This window comes from Panthera leo, chromosome E2 (assembly GCF_018350215.1).
Source record: "Panthera leo isolate Ple1 chromosome E2, P.leo_Ple1_pat1.1, whole genome shotgun sequence".
Taxonomy (NCBI): domain Eukaryota; kingdom Metazoa; phylum Chordata; class Mammalia; order Carnivora; family Felidae; genus Panthera; species Panthera leo.
This window is the reverse complement of record NC_056693.1, coordinates 34,939,468-34,955,041: the sequence shown is the minus strand read 5'-3', so window position 1 is coordinate 34,955,041 and position 15,574 is coordinate 34,939,468. Positions and strand designations below refer to the sequence as shown.

The 15,574-nt window shown below is 41.1% G+C and overlaps 1 protein-coding gene and 1 pseudogene across 3 annotated transcripts in view; one reads left to right on the top strand and one right to left on the bottom strand.

The window, feature by feature from the left end:
- GINS3 (GINS complex subunit 3) overlaps window positions 1-15,574 on the bottom strand; it is a 92,677-nt gene that overhangs the window by 15,130 nt on the left and 61,973 nt on the right. The gene's annotated exons all lie outside the window — the stretch shown is intronic.
- LOC122209283 lies at window positions 734-834 on the top strand (annotated as a pseudogene).

The window sequence follows — 15,574 nt, the reverse complement described above, 5'->3', positions numbered from 1 at the left end:
AATGCAAGCAGGGGAGGGGCAGAGAGAGGGGAAGAGAGGATCCAAAGCAGGCTCTGCACTGACAGCGGTGAACCCGATGTGGGACTCGAACTCACCAACTGTGAGATCATGACCTGAACCAAAGTCGGACACACAACCTACCAAGCCATCCAGGGGCCCCTGCTAATTCTACCTTCTTATCATTCTTTTGTCTTTTTATCATTCTTTTGTCTGTCCATTCTTTTGCCTCTGTTTGAGCACTCATCATCTTTCACCCATACTCTTAAAATCCCTCCTGACTGGGTTTTCTCTGTCTCTGCTCTCTCCTTGCTCCAAAGTTCCTTTGTACTTGTCTTGCAGTGATCTTCCTGTTATTCCCCAGCTTACAACCCAAATCACCCCCGTGGGTTAAATAATAAACTCTAAACTCCTTGGTAAGTCTTAAATGGCTTCCAAGAACCGTGTTATTAGCTTGCCAGGGCCACCATAACAAAATACTGCAGACTGGTAGCTAAACAACAGAAAATTTTCTCATAGTTCTTCAGGCTGAAAGTCTAAGATCAAGGTGTTAGCAGGGATGGTTTCTCCTGAGGCCCCTCTCTCCTTGGCTTGCAGATGGCCACCCTCTTGCCGTGGCCTCACATGGCCTTTCCTCTGTGCACGCACATCCTTGGGTCGCTTCCTCTTACAAGGACACCAGTACTATTGGATCAGGACCCTACCCTTAGGACCTCATTTAACCTTAAAGGCCAGGGCTTGCTTGCATAGCACAGAGTAAAACTGGAAGGAAGTCAGAAAGATTAGCACGGACCCTGCACATGGATGACGTGAATTTGTGAAGCATTCCATAGTTCTCATAGGACCGCCCCACAGGTTACATGCTAATCACAAAGAGGAAAATGAACTCTTACAATGGAGAGATCTACTTGTCACCACTGTATGGAAGTGATCAAGCCTAGCACACTAACGTGGGGCAGCCGCTGTGCCTGTAAGATATCATGCGGTCTGTGTGCTGACTCAGTTATGATTCCAACCTGAATCCAGTCAAGCCTCCAGACTTCACAGGAAATATGGGAATTGGGGGGAGGGGAGTGGTGAGAAAGAGTTAAATGACAACAAGAGGAAACACGTAGATAAAATCAGAATATGGGCCATTCTACAAGGGCACCACTAATAAAACACTGTTTGGGGGAATCTGGTACCTGACGGTAAGACATATTTTTTTATATCCTCAGACAGACAAGATGGTGCTTCATAATCCACTCAGGTGTACAAAACGCTCTCTAAGACTCTCAAGGGCATGCTTTATAGCTCCTTTCAGCTAGACAGCATGCTTCTGATACAGGTATACCTCGTTTCATTGTGCTTTACAGAGATTGCGTTTTTTTAAATTATTTTTTAAATTTTTTCTTTTTGCAAATTGAAGGTTTGTGGCAACTCTGCATAGAACAAGGCTATTGGTGCCATTTTCCCAACAGCATTTGCGCAGTTCACATCTCTGTGTCACATAATGGTCATTATCACATTTCAAAAGTTTTCATTATTATTATATTTATATATAATATTTATATTATATATATTATATATTTAATATAATATATTACATATAATATATTACATATAATATATAATAATATAATTATATTTATATATAATATTATTACATTTGTTACGGTGACCTGTGATCAGTGAGTATGACTTGCTGAGAACTCAGATGACAGCATTTTTTGGCAATATTTTTAAATTAAGGTGGTACAGTTTTTTTTTTGACAGTGCTATTGCACATTTAATGGACTACAGTATAGTGTAAATGTGAATTTTATATGCACTGCGAAACCAAAAAATCCATTTGACTCACTCTCTTGGCGTGGTCTGGAACGGAACCTGTAGTACCTCTGAGGTATGCTGGTACTCCTTAGGATGTAGTCCAACAGAAGCTTCACAAGGAGCCCAGGGTGAGCAAAGGCCTAACTCAAAGGGCCTGATCCTCATGTCCTAATGGGATGAGATTTTGCAGAAGTCTTGGAAAAGGGTGTGTGTATTTTGCAAGTGAGAGAAAAGCAAATAATTTGTGGCTGGAGGGCACAAAGGTCTCATGGCAATTTTTAAGACATAGCTTCAAATTCTTTAAATCTGGATGGGCTCTGTGACTAGTTCGGACAATCCAGCATGGAGGACATGACGCTGTGTGATTTCTGAAGCTAGGTCATAAAAAGTAATGCAGCCTCTGTCTTGTTTACCTAAATACGTGCTCCCAGATTGATTAGATCTGGCCATTAGATCAGAACCTGAGCACCCTGAGGCCACCACGCTAGACAGGCTACATGGGCATGCTCTCGTGGGCGATCCCAGCTGAGCTCAGCCTTCCAGCCATCCCAACCAAGGTGCTCTGCAGACATGACAGTGAAGCCAACTTGGCCCCTGTGCCCAGTCCATCTGCCACCTGAATACCAGCAAGCGGTTTCTGTCAGAGTTCTGTGAAACAACAATTGTCTGACTGGCCCCTGCCTGAATTCATGATTCACAAAATCGGGAGATACAAATAGTTGTTTTTAGGGCTCCTGGCTGGTTCAGTCTGTAGAGCATGCAACTCTTAATCTCAGGGTTGTGAGTTCAAGCCCCACGTTGGGTATAGAGATTACTTAAAAATAAGATCTTTTAAAAATTTAAAAGAGAAATAGTTGTTTCAAGCTACTGAAGTTATAGAATATTTTAAAAAGTTGTATGTGGACAGCTTTGGCTCTTCAAAAAGTCATTGTCACGTAGGGGGGAAAGATGGGTATGTTTGAAGGGCTCTAGCAGCCAAATGCAATAAGTCATCCCTGATGGCACACACTTTGGGGACAACTGGGGAGACATGAACATGGACTACTAGATAATAGTTTTAGGAAATTATTGTTAATTTTGTTAGATACAATAGTGGTATTGTGGTTATGTAGAAAAATGTCTTTATTTCTAGGAGATAATTCCTGAAGTAATTATAGATCAAGTATCATTATGATTGCAATCTACTATACAATGCATCAGCAAAACAATCACACACACACACACACGCACACACACACGTACACAGTGAATATAGCAAAAGGTTAACAATTGCTTGAATCTAGGTACTAGATATAGGGTTGGTTGTTCATTATACAACCCTTTTAACTTTTCTGTAAGTGAAAATTCTGTAATAAAAAGCTGAGAAAAAATATCAGGGAAAACTAACTTATGAATCCGAGTACGTGGCAGAATAATTAGCACAGGTAGGTATTCAATAAATGTTGGATGAAGTACTTAGGATTGTCAAATTCATCGAGACAGCAAGTCAAATGGTGGTAGCCAGGGGCTGAGGGGAGGGGAGAATGGGGAGTTAATGTTTAATGGGGACAGAGTTTCAATTTGGAAAGATAAAAAAAGTTCTAGAGATGGATGGTGGTGGTGGTACAACAGTGTGAATGTACTTAATGCCACTGACTGTACTATTTATTTGAGAGAGAGCATGCATGGTGGGGGGGAGGAAAGGGAGAGAGAGAGAGAAAGAGGGAGAGGGAGAAGGAGAAGGAGAGGGAGAGGGAGAGGAAGAAAGAATCTCAAGCAGGCTCCATGCTCAGCACGACATGGGGCTCAATCCCACAACCCTGGGATCGTGATCTGAGTGGAAATCAAGAGTCAGATGCTCAACCAACTGAGCCACTCAGGGCCCCCCCACTGACTGTACTCTTAAAAATGGTTAAAATGGAAAAAAAATGGTTAAAATGGTAAAATTTATGTTATATATTATTTACCACAATTTGAATAAAAAATTTCAATGTTGGATGAACAATGGCTACCCAAGCCCTAATTTCTGGAAACTGGAAATATTTTCCATGGCAAGTGGGAATTCAGAAGGCCAATGGAATTCAGGTTGTCAATCAACTGACCTCGAGATAGGGAGCTTAAGCTGGATGATTCGGGTCAACCCAGTGTAGTGACCAGGATCTTTATAAGTGATACAGGCAGGCCACAGAGGGAGTCAGAGACTGGACGATGTTGCTCTGCAGGCTCTGAAGATGGAAGAGGGGGTGATGAGCAAAGGACCGCAGAAGGTGGACACACAAGTCAACATATTCTCAGCCTTCAGAAGTAACAAGGCCCTGCTGACATCTTGGCTTTAACCTTGTGGGATGCATTTAAGACCTATGACCTCCAGAACTGAAACACAACAGACTTGAGTGGTTGTGAGCCTCTAAGTTTGCAGTAGTTTGTTACAGCAGCAATAGGAAACTCATACAAATGGCAAGGACAGGTTAGAAGGTATTTTGATGTACAATCACATTTGGTCTTTATTACTATGAAATATTTTAGACACACCAAAAAGTCATACCTAGCTGATTGCCTGTATATCCAGGCTTGCACAACAGGGAAAGAGTAAGCAATTAAAATGCAAATCTGATCATTTTCTCTTTAAAACCATCAGGAGTGCCTGGGTGGCTCAGCTGGTTAAGTGTCCAACTTTGGCTCAGGTCATGATCTCATGGCTTGTGAGTTCAAGCCCCGCATCAGGCTCTGTGCTGACAGCTCAGAGTCTGGAGCCTGCTTTGAATTCTGTGTCTCCCTGTCTCTCTGTCCCTCCGCAGCTCACTCTTTCTCTCTCTCTCTCAAAAATAAATAAACATTAAAAAAAAAACCAAAAACAACCATCAATAGTTCCTATAGCCTGTAGTAGAAAGCTTAAATCTTTGTTTCTAACTGGGCCCTTCCTTGCAGTTTTGGCGTAATCCTCTGCCTGGCTCTCTAGAAATGCTGAATTTCTGGCATTCTCCTCACTCCCTGAGCTTGTTTGCTCACACCTCAATGCCTTTGCCCATGCTGTTCCCTCTGCTTAGACTGCCATTCCTCCCCTCGGTATCTGGCTAGAATTCACTCCTCCTTTACTTCTTAACTCAGCTCAAAGCCTTCTCTAACCTCCAGATGCAGCCTAGCTGCTTTTTTTATCTGCACTATAGAGCATCCATGGGAGACAGTGATACCTACTGTATTACAAAATTTATTTGGACCCTGCTGCTAGACCGCACATTCCTTGAAGACAGGGGCTTTATTCATTGGCATCTACTATTTACTGGAGGGTCTCAGCTAATGCTCCCTCCATATACATGGAAGAAATGTGTAATGACCCCTTAGTTGTTTTAAAAATACAGTCTGGAGGGGTGCCTGGGTGGCTCAGTTGGTTAAGCACCTGACTTCGGCTCAGGTCATGATCTCACGGTTTGTGAGTTCAAGTGCTGCATGGGGCTCTGTACTGACAGTTCAGAGCCTGGAGTTTGTTTCAAATTCTATGTCTCTCTCTCTCTCTACACCTCCCCTATCCCCCTCAAAAAAAGGAACAAACATTAAAAAAAATTTTTTTTTAATACAGGCTGGAGAATTGGCTTGAAAAAATATATAGTGATATTATCTGACCTTGATATATAAAGAGATTGTGTAGTACTCTTCTGTTTTTGGAAAGTCACCTTTCAGTTGTATAAATTTGATTTCGTTTTAAGCAAAGTCGAGAGAGAGAGAGAGAGAGAGAGAGCATATGCAAGCTGGGAAGGGACACAAAGAGAGGGAGAGAGAGAATCCCAAGCAGGCTCCACGCTGCCAGCACAGAGCCCGAGTGGGGCTCAAACTCAGGACCCATGAGATCATGACTTGAGCTGAAGTCAAGAGTCAGCCACTTAACCGACTGAGCCACCGAGGTGCCCCTAAGCAAAGTTTAAACTCATCTTAAAAATCAGCAGTTATGACAACAAAATCCTTTTTTTATCTATCAGATTGGCAAAGATTTTATTTTTTTTCTTTTTTCTTTCTTTTTTTTTTTACACATTGGCAAAGATTTTAAAAATTTGAGAAGACAGGTGTGCCTGGGCGACTCACTTGGTTAAGCATCTGACGCTTAGTTTTGTCTCAGGTGATGATCTCACGGTTCATGAGTTCGAGCCCCAAGTCAAGTCCTGAATTGGGCTCCTCGCTGACAGTGTGGAGCCTACTTGGGATTCTCTCTCTCCCTCTCTCTCTGCTTCTCCCCCACTTGCACTCTTGCTCTCTCTCAAAATATAAAAACTTAAAAAAAATATTTTTGAGAAGACCTTGTGTTGAATATGACTGTAAATTGGTTCAACCCCTTGGGAGAGCAATTCAGCCACTCTCAAGATACAAAGTGAACATATTTTTGATGCAATAATTCTATTTCTATGATTTTTTTTCCTGCAATTTCCTGTGCATGTATGAAAAGATATGTACAAGGACACTTATTGAAGCATTGTTCTTAATAGCAATATATTAGAATCAAGTAAAAGCCTACTGATAGGACACTGGCAAAATAAATTAGGGCAATTTTACTATGGAACACTCTGAAACCATGAACAAGAACAAGGAAGTTCCATGTTACTAATGGATAGAATATCCAACTTATATTCTTTTTTATTTAAAAAAGTTTTTTAAGTTTATTTATCTATTGAGAGAGAGAGAGAGAGAAGGCAGGGAAGGGCAGAGAGAAAAATCCCAAGCAGGCGAGAGAGAGAGAGAGGGAGAAGGCAGGGAAGGGCAGAGAGAAAAATCCCAAGCAGGCTCTGAACCATCAGCGCAGAGCTCAGTGCAGGGCCCAGACCCACGGACTGCAAGACCATGACCTCAGCAGAAATCAAGAGTCAGACGCCCAACCAACTGAGCCACCCAGGCACCCCAAGTTATATTCTTTTTTAAAAACCATTGATGATTTTTTTGATAAAGATAATGCCACTTGATAAAGAATGGAAGCCAAAGGTATACCTCTGAAACCATGAACTTTATTTAAAAAAATTTTTTTTTTAATGTTTATTTATTTTTGAGACAAAGAGAGAGACAGAGCATGAACGGGGGAGGGTCAGAGAGAGGGAGACACAGAATCTGAAACAGGCTCCAGGCTCTGAGCTGTCAGCACAGAGCCCGACGCGGGGCTCAAACCCATGGACAGTGAGATCATGACCTGAGCCGAAGTCGGACGCTTAGCCGACTGAGCCACCCAGGCGCCCCTGAAACCATGAACTTTAAACTGTATTTACTCAGCACTGATTTTAGGTGAGAGATTAAGTAAAATTAGTGATGTAAGCCAAATGATGCAGGAATCAAATCCAGCGTGCATAATGCTCTTGATAGCATCAAAAGAATTAAGAAATTCTTTGAAGAAAACCAATGATTATGTTAATCAAACACTGGTCACTGATGCTACACAAATTGCAGAACCTCTTGATTTTGACACCAACTTTTCCCCATTAGAAAAAAATAAAAAGGGGGTGCCCGGGTGGCTCAGTCGGTTGAGCATCCGACTTCGGCCCAGGTCATGATCTCACGGTTGGTGAGTTCGAGCCCCGCGTTGGGCTCTGTGCTGACAGCTCGGAGCCTGGAGCCTGCTTCGGATTCTGTGTCTTCCTCTCTCTCTGCCCCATCCCCACTCATGCTCTGTCTCTCTCTGTCTTAAAAATAAATAAAATATTTTTAAAAATTAAAAAAAAAAAGAAAAAATAAAAAGGAGGAAAATCCTCAACTGAAAAATCTCATTACCTGGAAGTTACATTATTAAGAAACAACAACAACTCTGTAAGAAGGCAAGAAAAAGAAATAGAAAACATACAGTTTAGCGAGGAAGAAATAAGACTCCCTATTTGCAGAAAAAATAATGACAACACCAAATGCTGGTGAGGATGCACAGAAATTGGGTTGCCGGTGGGAGTGTAAAATGGTTAAAAGTTTGGCAATTTCTTTAAACTTAAACATACAATTACCATATGGCCCAGCAATTATACTCTTGGCCATCCATCCAAGAGAAATTAAAACTTACACTGACACAATATCTTTTGCGTGAAGGTTCATAGCGGTTCGATTCCTAAGAGCCCTAAACTGAAAACAAGCCAGATGTCCTCCAACAGGTTAATAATGGTTAAATAAACGGTGGTACATTCATACCAGAGGATATTGCTCAGCAAGAAAAAGGAATGAACTACTGATACATGCAACCATTTAGATGGATCTCCAGGAAATTATGCTTGGAGGGAAAGAACCAGTACCAAAAGGTTACTTACTGTATGTTTCCACTTATGTAACATTTTTGAAAAGACAAAATTTCAGCAATGGAGAATAGATTTGTGTGTGTTTGCCAGAAGTTCAGGACAAGGGTGAAGAGGGAGGGAGTCGAGCATGGTTATAAGAGGGCCACACGGGAGATGCTTGTGGTGATGGAGTTGTCCTGTGTCTTGACTGTGGCCATGAATATATGAATCTGCACGTGTGATAAATTCGTGTAGAGCTGAATACACATAAAGCAGTACAAGGAAAAGTAGGCTAATCTAAAGTGTGTGGATGGAATGTATCAATGTCAATATCGTGGTTGTTGATAGTGTAGAACAGTTTTGCAAGATGGTACCACTGGGGAGAACTTGGTAAAGGATACATGGATCTCTCTGCATTACTTCTTATAATTGCATGTGCGTCTACAACTATCTTTAAAAAGCTCAATTTAAAAAAAGGCAAGATAGAGGGGCACCTGGGTGGCTCAGTTGGTTAAATGTCCCACTCTTGATTTCAGCTCAGGTCATGATCTTACGGTTCTTGAGTTGGAGCCCAGTATTGGGTTCCAAGCTCGCAGCGTGGAGCCTGCTTGCGATTCTCGCTTTCTTTCTCTCTCTCTCTCAAAATAAATACCTAAAATAAACTTTAAAAAGAGCAAGATGCAGAACAATGTGCATAGCATGCTACTGTTTTTGTAAAAATGGGGGCTCTCAATTTGTAGATACGCTTGTCTTTGCATAGACTATTTCTGGAAAGATAGTCATAAAAATGGTAACTGGTTTCTTCTAGGAAGGACAAACGGGAACTGAAGGTCAGGGGAGAAGAGAGACTTACTGTTCACTGTAGAGTCTTTTGCACAGTTTGACATTTTAAACCTGTGCATGTATTACTTTTACATTAAAAACTACAAGGAATTTAAAAATAAAGCAAGTTTGAATATTAAATATATACTTTTGTAGTGAAAGCAAAGATGAACATGTATCAACCACCATTTTACGTATTATAAAGATAGGCCCCTTTTAATGGGGGAAATAAGGACTTTTTAAAAAAATTAATTAATTAATTAAAAAATTTACATCCAAGTTAGTATTGCAACATGATTTCAGGGGTAGATTCCTTAATGCCCCTTACCCATTTAGCCCATCCCCCCTCCCGCAACCCCTCCAGTAACCCTCTGTTCTGTATATTGAAGAGTCTCTTCTGTTTTGTCCCCCGCCCTGTTTTCATATTATTTTTGCTTCCCTTCCCTTACGTTCACCTGTTTTGTATCTTAAAGTCCTCATATGAGTGAAGTCATATGATTTTTGTCTTTCTCTAATTTCACTTAGCATAATACCCTCTGGTTCTTTCCACGTAGTTGCAAATGGCAAGATTTCATTCTTTTTGACTGCTGAGTAACACTCCATTGTCTATATATACCACATCTTCTCTATCCATTCATCTGTTGATGGACATTTGGGCTCTTTCCATACTTTGGCTATTGTTGATAGTGCGGCTATAAACATTGGGGTGCATGTGCCCCTTCAAAACAGCACACCTGTATCCCTTGGATAAATACCTAGTAGTGCAATTGCTGGGTTGTTAAGGTACTTCTCTTTTTAATTTTTTGAGAAATCCTCGCCAACATCTGTTGTTGCCTGAGTTGTTAACGTTAGCCATTCTGACAGGTGTGAGGTGGTATCTCATTGTGGCTTTGATTTGTATTTCCCTGATGATGAGTGATGTTGAGTATTTTTTCATGTGTCGGTTGGCCATCTGGATGTCTTCTTTGGAGAAGTGTCTATTCATGCCTTTTGCCCATTTCTTCAATGGATTATTTGTTTTTTGGGTGTTGAGTTTGATATGTTCTTTATAGATTTTGGATACTAACCCTTTCTCTGATATGTCATTTGCAAATATCTTCTCCCATTCTGTTGGTTGCCTTTTAGTTTTGATGATTGTTTCCTTCACTGTGCAGAAGCTTTTTATTTTGATGAGGTCCCAGTAGTTCATTTTTACTTTTGTTTCCCTTGCCTCCAGAGACATGTTGAGTAAGAAGTTGCTGCAGCCGAGGTCAAAGAGGTTTTTGATGGCTTCCTGTCTTACATTTAGGTCTCTCATCCATTTTGAGTTTATTTTTGTGTATGGTGTAAGAAAGTGGCCCAGGTTCATTTTTCTGCATGTCGCTGTCCAGTTTTCCCAGCACCACTTGCTGAAGAGACTGTCTTTATTGCATTGGATATTCTCTCCTGCTTTGTCAAATATTAGTTGGCCATATGTTTGTGGGTCCATTTCTGTGTTCTCTATTCTGTTCCATTGATCTGAGTGTCTGTTTTTGTGCCAGTACCATACTGTCTTGATGATTACAGCTTTGTAATACAGCTTGAAGTTTGGGATTGTGATGCCTCCTGCTTTGGTTTTCTTCTTCAAGATTGCTTTGGCTACTCGGGGTCTTTTCTGGTTCCATACAAATTTTAGGATTGTTTGTTCTAGCTCTGTGAAGAATGCTGGTGTTATTTTGCTAGAGATTGTAGGAAATAAGGACGTTTATTGGGAGGAGGGGGCATGCTCCAGCAGCACGTACCTTTGCGAGAAGGCCACTGGTGTCTCCTAATTTGTAAGTTCAGAGTGGGAGTGGGGTCACTGCACCCCCCATACTGACAAACCACCGTTTGCCAACATTCTGCTGCTGGCTGTAAAGACTTCACTTTAAGCCACCACGGTTCAGCCCCAGGGGAAGCTTTTATCCTCTGAAATATCATTATACATAACTTAACATTTAAAATCAATCATCACTCCCAGCTACGTAGGTGTTCTTATGTATTAACATGTTGAGTTGGAACGTGTGCTGAAGGTGAAGAAGGCCCACGCTTCCCGAAGGAACCAGGAACGCCCCTCTGATGATTCTGATCCCTTGTAGTGAAGCTACTTATGGCTGTTTGATCCTTAGAAATAAGACCAGGTGTCTGTTTACTCAGTTTACAATGATCAATACCACATCATCACTACTGAGTTCTTTTAATTTTTTTTATCACTGATTATGTTCACCTAATATTTTGGTGAAACCTGTTTTCAGGAGATAAAGGTTTCTATTTATCGACAACAGAAAAATCAGCTGAACAGTCTGTAAAAATATGCTAACAAAATCCTGCATCCCACACTACCTGTAGACAAAAAGCCAATATTGCACAGATGAAATTTAAAATGTGAGATTTATGGGCACCTGGGTGGCTCAGTCAGTTGAGCGTCCATCTCTTGATTTTGGCTCAGGTCATGATCCGAGGGTTGTGGGAACAAGCCCCATGTCTGGCTCATGCTGAGTATAGAGCCTGCTTGGCATTCTCTCTCTCTCCCCCCACCCCTGTCCCTCTTCCTCTCTCCCCCCTCTCTCTTTCTAAAATAAATTGAAAAAATAAAAAATAAAATGTTAGATGTAAAGTATAAATGTATGATTTCATTGCATGACGAGCAGATCAAATACTTATTTCTTGGAAACTTCTCTTTCCCTTCCCCCATCTCCAATGCCATCAAAGATCTAAAATATTTCAGACCTGAAAGATGCTCAAATCTGTCAGTGTTTAACAGGTGGGGAACCAATGCAAATAGAACATTACACCTCCCCAAAACCTACTGTTCCTGTTCTTACCACACAACAAGCTGCCTTACAGACCGTGAAAAACAGAAGCTCTTGTTGGTTATACTGACAGTAATACCAAAGAACATGTTTAATGTCAGAAAATGAGCATTCAGTTTTCACACTGCACAACCAATGCCCTGGGAAAAAATATATATAGAAAAGTGATGGCTTTGACAGCTCCTTAAGAAAGAATGCACAAAAACACAAGGGAAGAAACCAACCTCAGATTTACTGAAAATGCATGGTTTTAGTAGTTTCTTGTTAATGGAAAACCCTCTTAGCTTCATGAGAATTAGATCTTTGATGCACTTTATTTGTAAATAAGGCCATGTTTAAGTAAAACCAAATCCTCTGGTAAGAATGTGTAAGAGAAAGTTATCTCCATCGTCCCCTTTGGACACGGATTCTGTCATGGAGGCCTGGACACTCCACTGGAGGCCTCTGAGAGCCACCCCTGTCTAGCCTGCTCAGTCCTCCGAGGCTGTGTGGGAGGGGCCACCTTTCCTAGAAGACCAAAATCATGTTCTGAGCCAACAGAGCACCACTAGTGGTGATATTCCCACTTGCTTGTGCTGAGGTCCTGGCTTCCAGTGTGCTACCTGGGTTCCTGTCTAGGGTGGGTTCATGTCCCAGTTTGTCTGGGAGTGAGAGGTTTCTTGGGACACAGGACATTTTTTTAAATTTATTTAATTAATTTTTTAAGTTTACATCCAAGTTAGTTAGCATATAGTGCAACAATGATTTCAGGAGTAGATTCCTTAATGCCCCTTACCCATTTAGCCCATCCCCCCCCCTCCAGTAACCCTCTGTTTGTCCTCCATATTTAAGAGTCTCTTATATTTTGTCCCCCTCCCTGTTTTCATATTATTTTTGATTCCCTTCCCTTATGTTCATCTGTTCTTTCTTAAAGTCCTCATATGAGTGAACTCATATGATATTTGTCTTTCTCTGACTTATTTCGCTTAGCATAATACCCTCTAGTTTCATCCACATAGTTGCGAATGGCAAGATTTCATTCTTTTTGACTGCTGAGTAATACTCCACTGTATGTATATACCACATCTTTATCCATTCATCCATCGATGGACATTTGGGCTCTTTCCATACTTTGGCTATTGTTGATAGTGCTGCTATAAACATTGGGGTATATGTGCCCCTTCAAAAGAGCACACATGTATCCCTTGGATAAATACCTAGTAGTGCAAATGCTGGGTCATTAGGGTAGTTCTCTTTTTAATTTTTTGAGGAACCTCCATACTGTCTTCCAGAGTGGCTGCACCAGTTTGCATTCCCACCAGCAGTGCAAAAGAGATTTTCTTTCTCTGCATCCTCGCCGGGACACAGGACTTTTAGTCGTAAAACTAAATACTAAAGACTAACAACTTAAACATAAGACTGGAAACTGTAAATCTCCTAGAAGAAAACATGAGGGAAAGCTTCATGACTTTGGTCTTGGCAACGATTTCATGATATGACATCAAAAACTCGGGCAACGAAAGCAAAAATAGACAAGTAGGGCAACATCAAACTGAAAAGCTTCTGCACAGCAAAGGAAACAATCCACAGAAGGGAATGGCAAGCCAAGGGATGGGAAAAATATTTGCAAACCACAGGAGAACCACAATGGGACACCACCTCACACCTGTTAGAATGGCCCTTATCAAAAAAACCAAAAGGTAACAAGTGTTGGCAAGGATGAGGAAAAATTGGAACCCTCGCACACTGTTGGCTAGAGTACAAAATGGTGCAGCTGCTATGGAAAACTGTATGGAGGTTCCTCAAAAAATTAAAAATAGAACTACCATATGATCCAGCAATTCTACTGTTGGGTATATATCCAAAAGAATTTAAATCAGGATCTTGAAGATACAATCTGCAATCCCATGTTCACTGCAGCATTATTCATGACAGCCAAGATACGGAAACAACCCAAATGTTCATCAACAGATAAATGTACAGAGAAAGCGAGGTATGTACATGCAATGGAATATTATTCAGCCTTTAAAAAGGAAGAAAAGCCTACATTTTTCAACAACATGGATGGACCTGGGAGATTTTATGCTAAGTGAAATAAGTCATCACAGGACAAATACTACATGATTCCACTTAGGTGAGTATATAAAATAGTCAAACGTATAACATTTATTTATTTTTGAGACAGAGAGAGACAGAGCATGAACGGGGGAGGGTCAGAGAGAGGGAGACACAGAAACTGAAACAGGCTCCAGGCTCTGAGCTGTCAGCACAGAGCCCGACGCGGGGCTCGAACCCACGGACCGTGAGATCATGACCTGAGCCGAAGTCGGCCGCTTAACCGACTGAGCCACCCAGGCGCCCCATAGTCAAACTTATAGAAGCAATAAATAGCATGGTGGTTGTCAGGGAATAGGGGGATGGGATTATAGGAAGTTTTTGTTCAATGGGTATAAAGTTGCAGTTATACAAGATGAGAAAGTTCTAGAGATTATACAACAGTGTGCCTGTAGTCAACAATATGGTGTTATACACTTAAAAAGTAAAGAGGGTAGATCTCGTGTTGAATATTCTTTTTTAAATTTTTTAATGTTTTTTAAAATTTATTTTTGAGAGAGAGCACAAGTTGGGGAGGGCAGAGAGAGAGAGAGGGAGACACAGAATCCGAAGCAGACTCCAGGCTCTGAGCTGTCAGCACAGCCCAACATGGGGCTCAAACTCACGAACTGTGATATCATGACCTGAGCTGAAGTTGGATGCTTAACTGACTGAGCTACCCAGGTACCCCCTTTATGTTTTTTATTTTTGTCGTGTTGAATATTCTTAACACACACATGTACACACACAGAAAAGCAATGGGACACAAGGAAGGGGTTGGAGGTGATAGATATGTTTATTTCCCTGCCTGTGGTGGAGATGATATCATAGATGTACTCATATATCCTAACTCATTAAAATGTATGCATTAAATACCAGTGATTCTTTGTGTATCAGTTATACCTCAATAAAGCTGTAAAAAAGGAGGTAAGATATATAATTTTTAGGAAGGCCCTTTGGCCAGTGCCCTGCAGCAGATCTGTATAATCTTGATGCTTTTGATATGGAAATCTGCTTAACGCTAAAATATAAGATGAAATGAAATCTTCAGTCCCTATTTTTTTTATGTTTATTTATTTTTGAGAGAGAGACAGATAGAGCACGAGAAGGGAAGGGGCAGAGGGAGAGGGAGACACAGAATCCAAGGCAGGCTCTAGGCTCCGAGCTGTCAGCACAAAGCCCAGTGAGGGGCTGGAACCCATGAACCGCGAGACGGTGACCTGAGCTGAAGTCAGACGCTTAACCGAATGAGCCACCCGGTGCTCCTTCAGTCCCTATTTTAAGATGAAAATACTAGAGTTTCTTTTAAAAAGTCAGTCCCATTCACAATGGCCAAAAGGTGGAAGCAACCCACGTATTCATCGAGAAAATAAATGCATAAACAAAATGTAGTAGGTCATAAAATGGAACACTTTCAGCCTTCAAAAGGAATAAAATTCTGACACCTGTTACAACATGGATGAACTGTAAGGACGTTATACCGAATGAAATAAGCCACACACAAAAGAGCATATACTGTATGACCCACTTTCATGCAGTACCTAGAGTAGTCAGATTTAGAGAGATGGAAAGCAGGATGGTGAATGCCAGGGGTTTGAGGACTGAGGAGTTGTTGAATGGGTGCGGAGTTTCTGTTAGGGAAAATGAAAACGTTCTGAAGATGGATGGCAGTGACGGATGCACAACAACGTGAATGTACTTGACACTGCTGTATCACCTACTGTATGCATCGTATACAGAATGTATCTAATGCCACCGTACACGTAAACTGGTTAACATGGTAAATTCTCTTATGTATATTTTACCACCATAAATTTTTTTTTTAAGTTAGAAAAGAAAACTGAGCCAGGGCTAGGC